The sequence below is a fragment of the Pleurodeles waltl genome, chromosome 12 (genome assembly GCF_031143425.1).
Source record: "Pleurodeles waltl isolate 20211129_DDA chromosome 12, aPleWal1.hap1.20221129, whole genome shotgun sequence".
Lineage (NCBI taxonomy): Eukaryota > Metazoa > Chordata > Amphibia > Caudata > Salamandridae > Pleurodeles > Pleurodeles waltl.
This window is the reverse complement of record NC_090451.1, coordinates 416920353-416939034: the sequence shown is the minus strand read 5'-3', so window position 1 is coordinate 416939034 and position 18682 is coordinate 416920353.

Genomic DNA, 18682 nt, shown 5'->3' with positions numbered 1-18682 from the left:
CACTCCATTCCCAGCACTTTCATTCATGACAGTACATCATGTAGCCAACAGCAATTTAACATGTGGTGTGTGTAGCAACTTGAAGGACAGAGTGAATCATGATATGCCTTCCGCACTACAGTTTAACAAGGGCAGATGTATTTTGAAAGATCTGTGGCACTATACACATTGTTCACATGACTCTCAAATAACTTATATAACATGCATACACAGCTCATGCTGTCATGCACATACATGTTGTCTGACATTTACAACAATTATGAGGAAAGAGATGGCAGTGGAAGGCAGTAACGTCTCCTTACCTAGTTATGTGCATCCAACACATGGAGGATCTAGGACCCCCAAAAACTCAGACAACACAATGTGACTGAACTTAACATATGGTACTGGCCACCAATATCTGCACATTGTCCATCCCATTGATGCCACACAGACAACAACAACAGGCCCACGACTAGTCTATCTGGCACACATGTGCACATTCTACCCCGTGAAGAGGGAAAGGATGGTGAAGTACAGTGAAAACTGTGCACATGAGGTATTTACCTGCTCCTGTGGTGAGCTGCAGAGCTGTCCATATGGGGGTAGGACCTCATTAACTAGCCTCTCCAGCTCCTCGTGCCCTACCACCTGCTGGACATGGCATGATTGCTGCCAGAGGCGGCACGCAGCAGTTCAGCTTGTTGAGGTGTTGCTGGCAGCAGTGTCAGGAGTCGTGAGCGAATCTTCAGAACATGACGGGCACGTCCATCACGAATGCAGTCATCACCGCTGGCTGACACAGCCATTGATTGCGACCACCACTGGCAACAACATTAGCTTATGGCTGTGTCCGCCACAGTTGCAACCACATACTGCCATGATGACTTCCGCCAGTGGTCGCAGGACCTAATGTCCACTGGAGTAGGTCAGGCAGCTGCTATTTTGAGGCCTGAAATGCTGTATTTGCCTATATAAACTGCATCACACTGGCAAAAAAGGATTTGTAACCTCATAAATATGCTTATCCTGTCTTGTCATGTAGGTCTGACTATTAAAACACCATTGTAGTATGTTACAGGGCACAGATGACATTTAACAGTGGGACACAGTCCACCAACACTGACAATTGTTTTGGCGGTAGGGATATCCAGTCACATTTGAAGGGGCAATCCTGTTGCACATCTTTGAGTGTGGTTGTATACATTTTGTGGACACGTGTGTGGAAAACCATGGGGGTTACATGTGATCTTTGTGTTATTTGCTTTTGTGATGTGTACTGGTTGCCATGTCTATCCATTCAGAAATGCTTTGTCGCATGATATCATTGACATGCATCATGTATGTTGTTGTGGACACACTGACTAATGTTGGGAATCATGTCTTGACATACATAGGTTCCAAGAGGGAGGGAGGATGTGACAACCTCCTGTCTACTGTCTACTGTCAGACCTACAGACCGTGGATGAACAACATTGTCCTACTGTACTATCCAAATAGGCAAACAGACTTATGTCACCAGTTGGAGCCAGATCTGATGCCAGCTATTAGTTATCCAACCAGCATACCTCCCATTGTACAAGTCATGTCAGTATTGCTCTTCCTAGCCACTGGGTCCTTCCAACATACAGTGGCCCAATCAGCTGGCATGTCCCAACCTATGCTCAGTCTGTTGTTCAAAGATGCCCTCTCAGGAATGTTGAAACGCCCAGACAGCTAGATCCAGTTTCCCCGGCATAAGGTTTTAGCCCATGTAAAGGCTGACTTTTATGGTTTTGCATGCATCCCACATGTGGTGGGGCCATTGATGGCTCACATGTTGACTTGGTCCCACCACAGGCCAATAAACAATTATATCTCCACAGAAATTACTTCCATTCCATCATTGTGCAAGTTTTTTGTTTGGCAGATCTCTATATTTCACATGCCTGTTATCCAGGTTCAGTCCATGATTCCTTCATAATGCAGAACAGCACCATACGGCAGCTGATGTCACAACTGTAGCCTGAGAAGACCATTGTTCTTATATTTGGAGTTACTGAAAAGTGCCTCCTAGGAGTTGCAGTTATGTCCCTCTCCATACTACACGCACTTGACAAATGGTATCCTCCCAGGTGAGTGAACTTCAATTGAAAGTTCATAAATAGATACATTTGGGTAAGTGAACATTGCTTTTGTGGTTGGAGTTAAAAACACAGGGACTGTTGGCCTCAGCACTCCAGTCACTCCCTCTACTTTCCACCACCATTCAAATGTTATCCTCCCAGATGAGTAACCTTAATTTGAGAGTTCAGGTACTGGGGCATTTGAGCATGAGAACACTGGGCTTGTGTTTAGAGTTGGAGAGACAGGGGCTCCTGGTCTTATCAGTCATGTCACTCCCTCTACTTTATACTCTGCATAAATGTCATCCCCACAGGTGAGTATACTTCATTTGTGAGTTTAGAAAGAAGGGTATTTGGGGAACTGAACACTGGCCTGCTGCTTTGGGTTAGAGAAACAGTGCCTCCTGGCCTTAGCAGTCATGTAGCTCCCTCTACTATACATACTATACAAATATCATCCTTTCAGGTGAGAACACTTAAAAAACAGAGAGTTAAGACACAGGGGACTTTAGAGTTGAGAACACTGGGCTGGTGTTTGGAGTTAAAGAAACAGGGCCCCATAAGAGTTGCAGCCAGGTCACTCTCACAACTCCCAAATATTTGACAAATGGTATCCCCCCAGGTGAGTAAACTTCATTTGGGAGTGAGTTGCCAAACAGCAGTCTTTGGACAAGAGAACTCTGGGCTGGTGTTTGGAGTTAGAGAATCAGGGTCTTCTATCCTTATCAGTCATGTCAGTCACTGTACTACACATGCTATGCAAATGTTATCCCCCCAGGTGAGTACACTTTGTGTGTGAGTTACCAAACAGGAGTCTTTGGAGAAGAGCGCCCTGGGCTGGTGAGTGAAGCAACAGTGACAGACCCTCCTGTCCTTCGCAATCATGTCAGTCCCTCTACTATGCACACTATATAAGTGTTACCCTCCCAGCTGAGCAAACATACATTGAGGGTTGCCAAACAGGGGTCTTTCGATGAAGAAACACTGTTTTGTTGTCTTGAGTTGCTAAAACAGTGATTCATGAGCATATTAGGAGGAATATATTCCACCCTATATTCCAGGACCTAAAGTTTCCTGGTCAGGGAGAGGGGCAACACCCATTGTACTGACACTTAGCCCAATATGATCAGAGGTAGGATCTCCTGCATGAGGTTTCCTTGCTTTCTATGTTGTGGGAATAATCATTAGACCAGGTGGCAAAGTGAAGAAGGGATCCATTACCCTGATGAATGTCCAAGACCTTTTAGGACTGTTAGAAATGGGCAGAAACATGTTGACCTTCTAAAAGGTGACTCAAAACATAATTGTTGAAATATCACCTCTTTATGTTTTTAATAATACCCGTGTTCCCCACTAATAAAGGTGATAGACCGGGGTAACACAGGGTATTTTTTGTGTAGTTGTCGAGATCCCTGTTTTTATGCAGTAGTTATTTATTAGGAACTACCTCCTGTGCTGAGTTATCAGTTGGTTGAGTACACCCTGGTGACACTGTCCTACCCAGGTATGGAGAAAAAGCCAATGATGAACCATGACACTATGAGGTGTGTGAAGCTTTCTCTTCCATAAAAGGAATGACCCCCCCCCATGTGGTCAACAAAGACAGAGGTGATCCTCAATAAGAGGTTTCTGAAAAAAGAGAACCATTTTGGGGTTTCTCCAAAATAGCAGTCTCATTTGATTGTGTGTGTGCTTTACAAATATGTCATATCGGAAATTAACATGTAGGGCATAATAACATAAATCGAACAGTAGGAGCGCTACAGATTTAGGCTTCCTATTATCTTAAATAGCTGAAGGGCTGGAGCATCACTATTTTTGAACCACAGACAATCATAAATGATTGCTTGTCAAAGGAACATTCAAGCTGCTTGCTGCTTTTGGCTGGAAATGTAGCAGCATTTGCTGTCATATATATTGTAAACAACAGATCATATCAAAATAGTATATCTAAAATAACATAGTGCTGCAAAACACAATGGGGCATGTTGAAAATTGTCTTTTTTGTACGTTTAGCGCGAAACGTTTTGCTTCTGTCATCCTGATTTTGATCCTGTGCTGAATTTCATTATTGCTGGCTTTAGGAATCTGGGCACTTAACCGCTGTTGACCAGTGCTAAAGTGCAAGTGCTCTCTGTCTAAAATTGCATTGGGGATTGGTTTATTCATGATTGGGCTATCTGATTTGCTAGTAAGTCCCAATATAGTGCATCAAGTGTACCCAGGGCCTGTAAATCTAATGCCACGAGCTGGGGGGGGGGGAGGGCTGTAGCACTGGTTGTGCCACCCACCTGAGTAGCCCTGCAAACATGTCTCAGGCCTGATATTGCAGTGTCTGTGTGTTCAGTTTTAAACTGCCATTTTGACCTGGCAAGTGCACCCACTTGCCTAGCCCAAACCTTCCCTTTTACTACATATGCCATCCCTACGGTAGGCCCAAGGAAGCCCCATGGGCAGGGTGCAGTGTATTTAAAAGGTAGTACATGTACTGGTGTGGTTTACATGTTCTGATAGTGAAATACTGCTAAATTCAGTTTTCAGTAATGCAAGAAGTATCTCTTCCATTGGGTAACACGGGGATTGCCTTCAATTGTCTTTTAATTGTAATTTTCCATTTGGAGCAGATGCAGATTTGCAGTTTGGGGTCTTTGAACTCACAATTAAAAATACATCTTTTGGTGAAGTTGGTTTTTAAATTGTAAGTTAGAAAATGTCACTTATAGAAAGAGGGCATTTTCTTGCTTAACCATTCTGTGCCTCTGCCTAGTTGTGGAATACACGTCTGGGTCAGGATAACAGTTGGGTTGTTTGTGAATTCACATTAGACAGTCACACAGAAGGAGCTGAGGTGTGCCCTGCACATCCTGATGGGTCTTCCTGGGCTAGAGTGGTGGGAGGAGCTGATACTTGCACCTGAATAGGGCTGTGCTCGTCCTTACACAAACCAGTCTCTAATCCTCTGGGATGTGTCTAGGGCTAGGGTAGGAGTGACAGGGTTTGTACACTACAAAGACTTTTCTTTGAAGTTTGACTACTTCAAAGGCAGAAATGGGTATAAGTACTGGGCCTCTGACGCCACAAAGTTAGGACACTTCTGGACTGAGGACATTCTGCCAGGAAGAAGAGCTAGATGCCGTAGGAGGGACTGCCACTCTAACTGTTGCTTTGTTATTTGCTGCTTGCTGCTTCTGTCCTCAGAGTGAAAGGACTGGACTTTGCTTTCTACATCCTGCTTTCCAAGGTTCTCCAGTGAGTTGAACTGAGCTTGCCTCCTGTTAAGAAGTCTCAGGGACATCAAAGACTTCTTCTGCCAGTGCCTGGGCTCTTCTGCTGGGAGTCCTGACTTACAAAGTGGTGTCAAGTCCAGTTCCTGGGCTCTTGGAAGCGTAAGCTGGTGACCTGAAAGAGAAAATCCATGCACTGACGTGCTGCGGCAGAAACATTTACGCAGCTCCTGTCTGGCGTCTGGAGAATTGATGCAGTGTCTGTCTTGTGGCTGCAGAGTTGATGCAGAGCCTGTTTCACCGCAGCGCCATCAACACAGCGTGTCTTGATTTTCCACGCATCGTCACTAGCATGTGTCAATTTTTCATCGACCACACACTGTAGCAAGGAACCGAGGCTGCGTGCCCCGAAATCAATGCATCGCCTTTCCAGTGAGGAAAGAATCAACGCATCACCTCTTCTGAGCAATAAGGAACTGACGCATTGCTTTGCTTTTTGTCACCTCACCTCCCCTGTGTCCCACATCGTCTTTGTTTTTGACGCATCCCAGGTACTTTGTGCTAAAAAGATACATTCATTGATTCCTATGGTTTAAGACTCATTTCAACCTTTAGAAAGTGATATCTTTTCTTGTGGATGTTGATTTTTTGTCGTTTTGGTATTGTTTTACTCAGATAAATATCGGCTATTTTTCTAAACTGGTGTGGAGTACTGTTGTGGTATTTCACTGTGTTACTGGGTGCAGAGGTCAAGGAGCCCTGCATTTTGAACTATTGTGTGGGATTAAAAACACTTGCTGGAGAGTTCCTTGATTGCCTAGCGATTTTCAGGCAGTAATACAAATTTCAAGAAAACATGCTTATTGTACCTGCTGGAGAGATTTGAGTTTTGCCTAGTGGTAGTTTTGACTCATCATAAAGTAGTACAGAGGCTTAATGTGCCTGTTGGAAAGCACATATTACAATGATTGCTCAGTAGGCTACTGTTTTTGACAATGAGATCCTTTTGTGACTTGCTGTTTATAAGTTACAAATGTTCTAATATATTTCAGTGAGCCATGAACTGGCATCAAAGAGCTGCATGCAATCTGCAAGACTTAAGCTTCCAACCTTATGTTTTCCCTCCAGTCTTTTACTGCTAAAAATGGGTTGTTTGAGTAGAAATAAATTCTTATTAGTAAAGTCACTACTAAATCCTAAGTTTGTGCTTCTCTAGATCAAGCACTCTTAAAATATATTGCCTACCAATGTGAATGACAAGAGACTCCAACACCTTGTAGTTCTCAGTACCTCTCATAACATTCCTGTAAATTGACTTATATAGCTTGCATTGTCTCTGAATAAAGTGTGTGTGATAAAAAGTGCTGTGCCAACCACAAAAGGGGCACCCTTGGTGGTTGTTAGTGAGTGAATTCGTGGGGAAGGAGGTCATGGGGAGGGTGCTTTCAAAGACTGTCTCACCGGGTGAGGCCAGTGCCAACGCCGCCCTGTCTGGTGCTTTCGTTCATCCTACCCTCAGCACACCGGAATTAGACAAATGTTGAGAAAGGCATTGAGGCAATGTTTTGTTGCTTAATTCTTGCATTGTTTCTGCATCTTCCAATATTTCTTCTCTGTTATTATGAAGGGCCCACTGAATACTCGTGAGTTCCCGAAATGGCGTACATGTCTTACCATTAGAATACTGCCAGCGTCCTGCGAAGATTTACTCCATAGCAGTTTTCTGACGTTTGTATACAAAAGACAAAAAAATGTAAATTGATGAAACATTAACATTGTTTGGCGTTTTAGGTACAAACTGCAATATTTTGTAAATGCAGGCAGCAAATGATGTCTGTTAATTCTATTGTGTGTAAGGCTGTGATCATATCCGTTCTGGTAGTTGCTGCTGATTGCTGTTACTGCCAGCCTTAGAAGGGCACACAGATGGCACAACTGCAGGGTCCGCTTTATGACCCGATGGCACTAGAACAGAAGACAGTCAATTTCCTCAGCTACCAGTCACTGATTTGGCTCTGCTGCTGAGTTCGATTTCTTACTGTTAGTATGCTTTCTGAACTGAAGGTAGAAAGCGTACAGTACAACTGCTTCTGTAGCAGAAGTTGCTACTGTGCAATAAAATTCACAATGGGCTACTAACTAGCATAGGCACACGCTGAGGACCTTAGTTGGCACTGGAAAAGGGCTATATGTTTGGATGTGGTGGAGGTGAGTTTGAACAACTAGGTAACTCTGTAACATAGATGCACCTGCACTGGTAGAACTGCGTGTTACTAAAAATGAGGCTTGACTAAATGACCCCACATTTTACAGAGCCAAAACAAGAGATTGTCACTCATTGCTCAAAACTGATTTTAAGCTTGCACTGCTGTATAGAAAGAGAACAAGTGTGTGACTAATACTGTGGATCGTGTTTCATATATGGGGTAACTACCCACCTGCCTCAATTCCACATAAATATGGATTATTTTCTAAAGTGAGTAACTTGTATAGCCTTTGATAACTTATTTAATTTAGTCTGTTGGTAACTATAAAAATAAGCATTCGCAAAGCCAATAGGTTTGGTGTTGACTGCCAGCCTTCTGGCAATTCTTGTTTTGTCATGGTTTTTGAAAAACTCTGTTGTTTGGGAATATGTCGGGCCCTTCTTAATCTAAAAAAAAACACAATGGGTGCTAAAGGCAAAACAGTTTTATAGGTCTCTAAAAACCCACACCTTAGCACTGTATTCCCTGATACTGAAGATAACTACTTAGTGTGTGGATGTTTTCCTTGTGAAAGAGTTGCATGTTATAACTCATAATGAAGTCAGCCAATGGCTGAAGTGGGCTGATACGTTTCACCTTAATGCACCAATGCCCCCTCCAAGCACATACTGACACGTACAGTTGTTTCCTACAAATAATGCATCATACTCTTTACCACATTATTCTATCAACAATGAGACAAGCTGGCTTAGTGTACAAGGAAGACTAATAGTGATAGATAAGGATAGATCCATCCATATCTCCCTTCTGCCATTTTGGAGCAACCTTGGAAGGATTGAATGCTGAGACTTCCTTGCCAGGATTCGAACTGTTGATCCCCAGATCTTTGTAAATGTCAGTGGGAAGTGTTAATTCGCTGAGCAATCTTGCTTATTGGCTTAAATGGACTCTTGATTTAAAACCTCATTCCATTATTGGGTATTTCCCCAAATATTTTGTTTATAGATGTGAATCTCATCAATTCACATGCAATTATCTTCACCATTTTATGTTTTGCAACTCTTCTAGCACCTCTGATTTGGGCTATAATGGCACCGGTTAATGTGGAACTTAAAATAAAATTCTGCATGAAGTTTTGAACTAAAACAATTGTTATGCAACCCACCTCTGTTTGTGTGTTTCTCAAGTGTGTTGTGAGTTCCTGTGTTGAGGATGTGCTGCACATCTGAGTCGATGCATTGGTTCAGAGGGGCTATGAAGGTGTGATGTGAGATCCTGCATCATTTTCAAGGATCCCCGTCAATGAGAGGTGGTGATGCAAAATTGGGCATCGAGAATATGTTGCGCAGAAGACGTGATGCTTCAGTTCTGAGCATCTGCGAGGCTGTGATGAGAGAAGCGGCATAGTCATTGAGGCTGCCGTTGACAAAAGTTTTGAAATGTGAGGGCCTGCGTCGGGTATGCATCACATACCAGCAGTTATGCTGTGGGTTGAGAGGTCAATGTGGAGCCCTTGCACTGAGGTGATTCATCAGTTCTGCTCAGGTTTGCGCCGTGCAACAGAGAGAATGCATTGGCTATACTAGATCCACAGATGGGCTGGCAGAGCACCTCCAGGCCTACACCCAAGGTCCAGGACAGGGATGACACCACTTGGCAGAGTAGAACTCACAGCTGAAGAATCTAGGTGCAGGTTACAAGAGACTAGCCTTTGAAGTAACTAACGTGGTCCTAGGTTCAGGTTGCAGGTCCAGTACTTCTCACCCAGGAAAGAGGGTAACATGCAGCAGATCAGCACAGCAGGCAGCAGTCTTTCAGGGCAGCATTTCAGCAGAGTGGAAGTCCTTTCAGCAGCACAGTGGTCCTTTTTCTTGGCAGAGTCTTCCACAAGCCCGGAAATGTACTTAAAAGTTGGTGTCTGAGGTCCAATGTTTATACTCAGTTCTGCCTTTGAAGTGGGAGAAGCTTTTAAAGGTTTCACTTTGAAGTGCACAGGTGTCCTGCCTTTCTTGCTCGGGGTCCAAAATAACCACAGGGGATGTGCAGCAATTTGTGTGGAGGCAGGACAAAGACAATTCAACTGTAAGTAGGGCTGTGCCCAGCTCTGCCCGCCCATCCTGCCAGTGATGGCCCATTTAGGTAGACCTTAGATCTTTATTGTGTGTGGCTGTCTGGGATGAAAACACAAAGCCCAACTGTCACTTATATACAGCCATGTGACCCAAAGGTAGACAACATGCACTAAATGACTAAGATGAGAAGAGGGTACATTTCTAAAAGTTTAATTTTCAAAATTGTAATTGAAAAATACAACCTTACCATCAAAGAGGCTTTTTCATTACTATTCTAGATTGTCATGACTCATGCTGGGCAATTACTCCTGTCATGAGATATTACCCCTGTCATGAGAGCATCTCTTATACTATTGTTTGCTATTGCTTGCTATACAATATATGATAGAGACACCATGGTTCTGTTCATGTAGCAAAAACCATGGTTCTGTTCCTGTATAATGTGTTAAACACTGTGGCTCTGTTCATGCACCAATTAAAGACACTATGGCCACATTACAACCCTGGCGGTAAATCCCGCTTACCGCCATGCTGACGGCCACTAACATACCGTTGCAGTGGCGGAAATTCGCTACAGGTATTATGACCCACATCTCGTAATCCGCCACAATACAGACACCCACACAAGTCCGCCACACCAAAGGTCAGTGATAAACTGGCGATAGCAAAACCTACACCGTCACACCAACAGAAATACGCCCACACTATCACGATCCACGAATCAACGCGGCGGTCATTCAACCATGGTAATCCATTGGCGGTACACACCGCCGTGCTCACAATACACACACAATTACAAAACACAACCACATTGGACAATTCAAAATACGCACACCTGATACACATACACACACCACACCCACACACTCACACCACTATAAAACACAGAGAGAGAGAGAGAATAACAAAGACAACACCAGCATCCAGAGGCACACAACACCATCACTCATACAACATCCACGCACCTCAAAGAACACACCCCAACACATCACATCACACATCACAGCAAACATCACCTCACACATCAACCACACCACATTATGGCAACTCAGGTTTTCTGAGGAGGAGCTCAGGGTCATGGTGGAGGAAATCATCCAGGTAGAACCACAGCTATTCAGGTCACAGCTGCCGCACACATCCATTGCAAGGAAGATGGAGCTATGGCAGAGAATTGTCGACAGGGTCAACGTAGTGGGACAGCATCCAAGAACACGGGATGACATCAGGAAGAGGTGGAACGACCTACAGGGGAAGGTGCGTTCCGTGGTATCCAGACACCAGGTAGCCGTACAGAGGACTGGCGGTGGACCCTCACCTCCTCCCCCACAACTAACAACATGGGAGGAGCAAGTCTTGGCGATCATGCATCCTGAGGGCCTCGCAGGAGTAGCAGGAGGACTGGACTCTAGTCAGGCAAATCTTTTCTACAATATCCCCCTCCCTACCTGCATGCCATCACATACCCTCACTCCCATCACTCCATAACACACTATCACAACCCACACATCCCAATACCAAGCCCTGCATGTAACACCAATGCATGGGCACCCATTACAGACCTGCATGGACACCCATCACCAAAGCATGTCCAGTAGAGAGACTCACCCAGGCCACAAAATCACCACTCACACAAGGGCCAAGGCAATAATGCAAGCACAGGAGTAGAGGGAAACTCACCCATTGCACAAGATGTCACAGACAGATACAATAACTATGCATTTACACCCCAACAGGACCCCTACCCAACGTCACCGGACAGGAGGCGCCAGCCATATCCAGTCCCCCCACAGAAGAGGCACACAGTGATGACAGCAGCTCTGCACGCCTGGATCAAGATGACCAGCCCGGCCCATCAGGGACCTGTGCCACAGTCCCAAACCACCACTGAAACTCCCCCCTCATGAAACACCACCACAGCACCCTCCCAGCGGGCCATGCCACTGTCCCCAGGACACGTCAATCAGCAGTGTGTCCACCACTACAGGGTCTCCAGGCAACCCCACTAACACAGGACGATCAGGGACCTGGGGTCAGTGGTAGTGGGCACACGGTTCAGGGGACAGAGGCACAGGACAACAGGGAAGCTGGGAGGACTGCTGTGCGACAGGGGGAGGACAGGCCCAGGGAACCCACTCTCCACGAGGCACTCTCCAACATCATGGGAGCATACCACCATTCACAGGAGACCATGGGCATGGTACTGGCCAAGTTTCAGGAGACCCAGCGGCTGCAGGAGGAACAGTACATGGGGATCAGGGAGGACTTGAAGTCGATTAACAACTCCCTGGTAACCATTGCAGGGGCTGCTGGCAGACATGGCCAACACCATGAGGGAGACAGTGGCACACCAACAGGCCCCTGACACTAGCCCGAATGATGAACAGCCCTCCACGTCCGCCTGTGCTAGTGGACAGGAGGTCCCACCACAGGACCAACAGGCCACCAGCATCCCACCCCCTGCAGAAGGAGAACCACCACGCAAACAGTCCCTGTGATCCTGGCACAAGACAGAGAACATTGCCAATACCCCCGCCAGGAAATAAGACTCTCCTGATTGTCACCCTTCTGTTCCACTATGTCACCCTGACCACCTTGAACTGCCATTGCTACACTTCCTATGCCACCTTGGACAATGCACCTGTGATACAAAGAGACTGGACTCTACCATGGATATTCCTCCACCATCACACCAGCCCATTGCACATCCCCCTCCACTGATTAGCACTTAAATAAACACCCTTGAATTACAAAACAATCTGGAGTCAGTCTGTACTTTCACAAATGTGTTATTACAACCTCTCTGACAAATATCAATGGCAATGTTCATTTGCACCTACCAAAGTATGACAGTTGTTTGGCAGCAGTGAACATAGCAGAAGGCAAAATGTGGTACCCAGATCTGTGAAAAGGAAAGCCAAAGTGAACTGTCAGGGTCCATACAAAGAGGTAAAAAGGCAGACTCATGCAATGTCCTCAGTAGTCTGATATGAGAGGAGCAGTGCCAGTCTCTTACCTGTGTCACACTGGAAGTATTGCATGATGATGATGTTTCGGTTGTCAATATCTTCTTCTTCTGCCTCCTCTTCTTCACTGTCCACAGGCTCCACAGCTGCCACAAGACCATCATCAGGCCCATCCTCCTGCAGAAAAGAGACCTGGCTTCGCAAAGCCAAGTTGTGCAACATACAGCATGCCACGATTATCTGGCAAAGCTTCTTTGGTGAGTAGTATAGGGAGCCACCTGTCAGATGGAGGCACTGGAACCTGGCCTTCAGGAGGCCGAAAGTCTGCTCTATAATCCTCCTAGTTCGCCCATGTGCCTCATTGTAGCGTTCCTCTGCCGTTTCCCTGGGATTCCTCACTGGGGTCAGTAGCCGTGACAGGTTAGGTTAAACAGAGTCACCTGCAAATATCGAGGGGTATCTGTTAGACATACACAAACCCTTAGAGGCTCTCCCATACCCAGACACCTATTCAAACTGTGTGTGGACCTTGGGCTCACCTATTAGCCACACCCAGTGCCTCTGGAGTTGGCCCATCACATAAGGGATGCTGCTATTCCTCAAAATGTAAGCATCATGCACTGAGCCATGATACTTGGCATTCACATGGGAGATGTACTGGTCTCCCAAACACACCATCTGCACATTCATGGAATGGTAGCTTTTGTGGTTTCTGTACACCTGTTCATTCCTGCGGGGGGGGGCAAATGCCACATTTGTACCATCAATAGCACCAATGATGTTGGGTATATGTCCCCAGGCGTAGAATTCACCTTTCACTGTGGGCAAATCCTCCACCTGGGGGAAAACGATGTAGCTGCACATGTGTTTCAGCAGGGAAGACAACACTCTGGACAACACGTTAGAGAACATTGGCTGAGGCATCCCTGATGCCATGGCCACTGTTGTTTGAAAGGAACCGCTGGCCAGGAAATGGAGCACTGACAGTACCTGCACTAGAGGGGGGATTCCTGTAGGATGGTGGATAACTGACAACAGGTCAAGCTTCAACTGGGCACACAGTTCATGGATAGTGGCACGATCAAGTCTGTCGGTGATAATGATGTGTCTGTCTTCCATTGTCGACAGGTCCACCAGGGGTCTGTACACCGGAGGATGACACCATCTCATCATCTGCCCCAGCGGATGTTCCCTATGGAGGAGAATGGTGAGCAGAGGGTCCTATACCACATAGGTTGCACAAGGGTGTTTTGCACTATTGTGATTTCATCGGTGTGTTGTGCTGCCTGTTTGTATTCCTGCCCAAAAGTGCTGTGATGCAGTTTCGGTGCCCTGACATGTGCCCCCCTGAAATGGCAGCTGCCTGACCTGTAAGGAGGGATAAGGGGAAATGAGTTAACAGCGCTGGCATTGTGCAGCGTCGTGGTAGGTGGACGAAGACTGCTGCGCAATTCAGCATTGGTCATCATTGGGCCCTATGGGTTCCAGGAGCCAATTACGATGTACGTCAGCGGTGACGGTACGCACCGCAGCAGATGTGACTGCCATTTTCTATCTGTGCACTCACTTGGTACCTGACCTTCAACAGGAGAGGACCTACAATGCAATTGCTGCTATGGCCTGAGTCTGGAAGTGACAATGGATACATGGCCTGGGGAAAGGGCCCCTGCCTTCACCGAGGAGGAGTTGGACAACCTGGTGGATGGGGTCCTCCCCCAGTACACACTACTCTACGGTCCTCCAGACAAACAGGTGAGTACACTGTGTGCATGGTGGATCCGACACTAATGTATGGAGTGGTCTGGATGGAAGATACATGCGGGGGGGCTGTGGCTTCCATGTGAGGATGGTCAGTGTATGTGTTTCAGGGCATGGTTTGAAAGTTGTGGCCAATGAGTAAGAAGAACTGGACGGGAGAGTAAAATCCAGTCTTACTTTGCCTTTCCTGTAGGTCAGTGCCCACCAGAAGAAGGGTATTTGGCATGCCATCGCCAAGGAAGTGCGGACCCTGGGGGTCTATCATAAACGTAGCACCCACTGCCGCAAGAGATGTGAGGACCTGTGCCGCTGGAGCAGGAAGAAAGCGGAGGCCCAGCTGGGGATGGCCTCCCAACGTGGAAGGGGTGCCCGTCGCACCATGACCCCCTGATGTTCCGGATCCTGGCTGTGGCATATCCGGAGGTGGATGGGCACTTGAGGGCATCACAGCAGCCACAAGGGGGTGAGTACAGTCGCATTCAGCTGACTTTGCGTGCTTTACGAGGTGTCTGGATGGGGGATGTAGGCTGTGGGTTCCCCTAGGCCAGGGTGAACGTGGTAGGGTAGGTCCCTTGTTAGGCAGGCTCTGTGCCACTCCAACCCCATAGTGGTAGTGGCCATCTACAACTAGTCAGGCTCCTGTGGGTTCCAGGTGTGCAGCAAATGGGCTTAGGCATAGTCCCCCATGGGCAGGTGTTTTTCCCACTAACTGCTAGTGCGTAGGCTAGTGCATAGGGCTTCTCCCTGTGTGTAGTGTACACCAACGTTGGTGTTGTTGCTGGCATTGACCAAGTGTATCCTGTGTCTCTTCCCTCCCATTTTTGTTTTGTCACCCTGTCCTTGTGTGCATTAGCATCATCTGGCAGAGGAGCAGTGGCACCGGAGCAGGAGGGAGTTGCAACCCACATGGCCCAGGAGGGTGAATGTATGGAGTCTGAAGGCACCAGTGGGATGGAGGGCAAGGGGAGCTCCACAACGGGGACAGGAGGGGACACCAGCAACAGCAACTCCTCCTCTGATTGGAGCTCCCTTGCGGTGGCGAGCACCTCTGTGCCCACTGCAAAAACAGGTACAGCCGCCACCCCCCCACCAGCACCGCCCTCCCAGCAGCCCCTCAGCGTGTTGCCCGTGCCCGCTCACCCAGGAGGGTGGGCATCTCCTTCGCCCCAGGCCCCTCAGGACCTGCTCCAGTCAGCCCTGCTGCCCTCAATGAGGAGGCTATTGACCTCCTGATATCCCTCACTGTTGGGCAGTCCACCATTTTGAATGCCATCCAGGGTGTCAAAAGGCATTTGCAGCAAACAAATGCATACCTGGAGGTCATTCATTCTGGCGTGGCAGCCCAACAGAGAGCATTTCAGGCTCCCGCCTCAGCACTGATGGCAGCCATTGTTCCTGTGTCTAGCCTCCCCACTCCAACTTTCTCTACCCAGTCCCAAAACCCTCAACCCCAGCCTATCCCAAGCACATCTTCAGACCAGCACTCACCCAAATCAACACACAAAAGTGCCTCAGGCAAACATAAGCACCACACATCCCACAGGCACTCACACAATCACCATACCCATGCAGACACACCAACATCCACTGCCTCCACTGTGTCCCCCTCCACCACGTCGTCCACCTCCCTCCCAGTCTCATCTCTACTCACACCTGCATGCACTACATCCTCAGCCACTACCTCCATCACCAGCACGCCCATCACCACACACCGCTCACGTGCAATACCACCCCTACAACCACACACACGTCCCCTGTGTCCTCTCCCTGTGTGTCTGTGAGCCCTCGTCCCAAAGTACACAAACGCCGGCAAATACCCACTCAACATCCATCCACCTCAAAATAGCCTCCAGCCCATGCACCTTCCCCCAAACTCAGCAGTTGTACACCTCCTACAACCACTACCTCTTCCTCCACTCCCAGACCCCCTCCATCTTCCCATCCCAGTGTGTCTAAAAAACTTTTCCTAGCTGCCATTGACCTCTTGCCTACACCTCCCCCCATCCTTCTCCTAGGGCCAGGATGTCTAGATCCCAGCCCAGCACCTCAGCCACCAAATCCTCACCCAGTGTGGTCCCTGCAAGTCTGGGAACATCGAAGGTGGTAGCCATCAGGGCTGCAAGTGTGCACCTAGTGAAGCCAAGGACCACCCTATTCCACCACCTGCCAAGGTAAAGAAGGGGCCAGCTTGCCGAAGAGAGAAGCCGCACCAGTCACCCAGCAAGGCCTCTTCCAGAACCAAAGAGGACAGTGCCAACGTCCCAGCAGTGACTTCCAAGGTGGGGAAGGGACACAAGGGCAAAGGGAAGTCAGCTCAGGGCACGGAGCCTCTGGGTGAGGGACTGGTGTCACCTCTTTTGCAAGACAGACCAGCAGCCTGTACAACGGTGGCCACTGCCGCAACGGCCACCACCTGCACTGCCATCTGCACCGCCACCTGAACGTCTGCTGCCTCTACTACAGTCACCAGCATCATCCCCAGTGGGCACCCTTCTGAGGCTGCAGGATACGGCCTGGCTTCTCCCTCCACAAGTGCAGACACCTGCACCACCGGCAGCATCTCCGCCGCAGCCACCGCCGCAGCCACCGCCGCAGCCACCGCCGCAGCCACCGCCGCAGCCAAGGCCACTTGCATTGCGACGTGCCCAGCCAGTGCCACTACAGTGGACATCAGGAGCATCCCCAGTGTGCAGGCTTCCAAGGCTTCAGGAGACATCATTGACCCTGCACACACTACATGAGGCACCACCACCAGCCCTGGCACTACCAGGAGCTTGCAGCTTCAGTAGTTGCAAAGAGGAGTGTGGCTCTGCCTCCATGGAGTATCATGCTACCGGTAAATGTTGCGGCTCAGAATCCCATGTGAGGGAATGGTGCAGCATCACTGGGCACCATGCCCCCTCCAGAACCAGTGGAGAACAGCATCCACTCCCCAAGTCCTTGGCAGGATGCAGTACTCTGGGCACCATGCCCCCTCCAGAACCAGTGGAGAACAGCATCCACTCCCCCAGTCCTTGGCAGGATGAAGCACTCTGGGCACAAAGCCCCCTCCAGAACCAGTGGAGAAAAGCATCCACTCCCCCAGTCCTTGGCAGGATGAAACAGGATGAAGCACTCTGGGCACCAAGCCCCCTCCAGAACCAGTGGAGAACAGCATCCACTCCCCCGGTCCTTGGCAGGATGAAGCACTCTGGGCACCATGCCCCCTCCAGAACCAGTGGAGAACAGCGTCCACTCCCCCAGTCCTTGGCAGGATGAAGCACACTGAGCACAATGCCCCCTCCAGAACCAGTCGAGAAGCCATCCACTAGAGAGACTGTGGCTTTGCACTCCCCAGGACCAAGCAGCGGGCAAACCACCCTCTTGAGAGACTGTGGATTTGTACTCCCCCGGACCAAGCAGTGGGCAAACCACCCACTTGAGAGACTGTGGCCTTGCACTCCCCAGGACCAAGCAGTGGGCAAAACACCCACTGGAGGGTCATTGTGCCCAGTGTGCTTCATCCTGGCAAGGATGGGGTGAGTGGATGGATTCTTCCACTGGTTCTGGAGTTGGCCTTGTGCCCAGTGTACTTCATCCAGGCAAGGATGGGGTGAGTGGATGGCTTCTTCCACTGGTTCTGGAAGGGGCCTTGTGCCCAGTGTGCTTCATCATGGCAAGGATGGGGTGAGTGAATGGCTTCTCCCACTGGCCTTGTGCCCTGTGATGCAGATCTTGGGGAGTGCAAGGTCACAGTCTTTCACCTGGGTGTCACACCTACAAGATTTGCAGGGTCCTGGACGCGGTACAGCCCATGGAGGCAGGCTGCTCAGTGGTGGCAGTGGCAGTGCAGGTGTCAAGGCTGGCAGTGGTGGGGGGAGGCTCCAGCCCTTCCCCTGCAGCCTTGGACAGCTGCCCACTGGGGCTGCTGCTGCTGGTGGCGGTGCAGGTGTCGGTGCTGGCGGCGGTGCTGGTGGCGGTGCTGGGGCTGCTGCTGGCAGTGGTGCTGGCAGTGGTGGGGGGGAGGCTCCAGCCCTTCCCCTGCAGCCTCGGACGGCTGCCCAATGGGGCTGCCGCTGCTGGCAGTGGTGCTGACAGTGGTGCAGGCAGTGGTGCCAGTGGCGGTGCGGGTGGCGGGGTTGGGGCTTCTGATGCTAGTCGCGGTGCTGGCAGTGGTGGGGGAGGCTCCAGCCCTTCCCCTGCAGCCTCGGATGGCTGAACCTCCATGGTTGGTGGTGGGGGCTCCGAATGAGTCCCAGCACCAGGCCTCCTGTCCTTCCTGCCTGCTGGCCCCTTGTCCTTCACTTTTGCAGCTGGTGGTGCCTCCTTGCCCTTACCTTTGGCAGCTGGTGGTGCCTCCTTGCCCTTCCCTTTGTCAGCTAGTGGTGCCTCCTT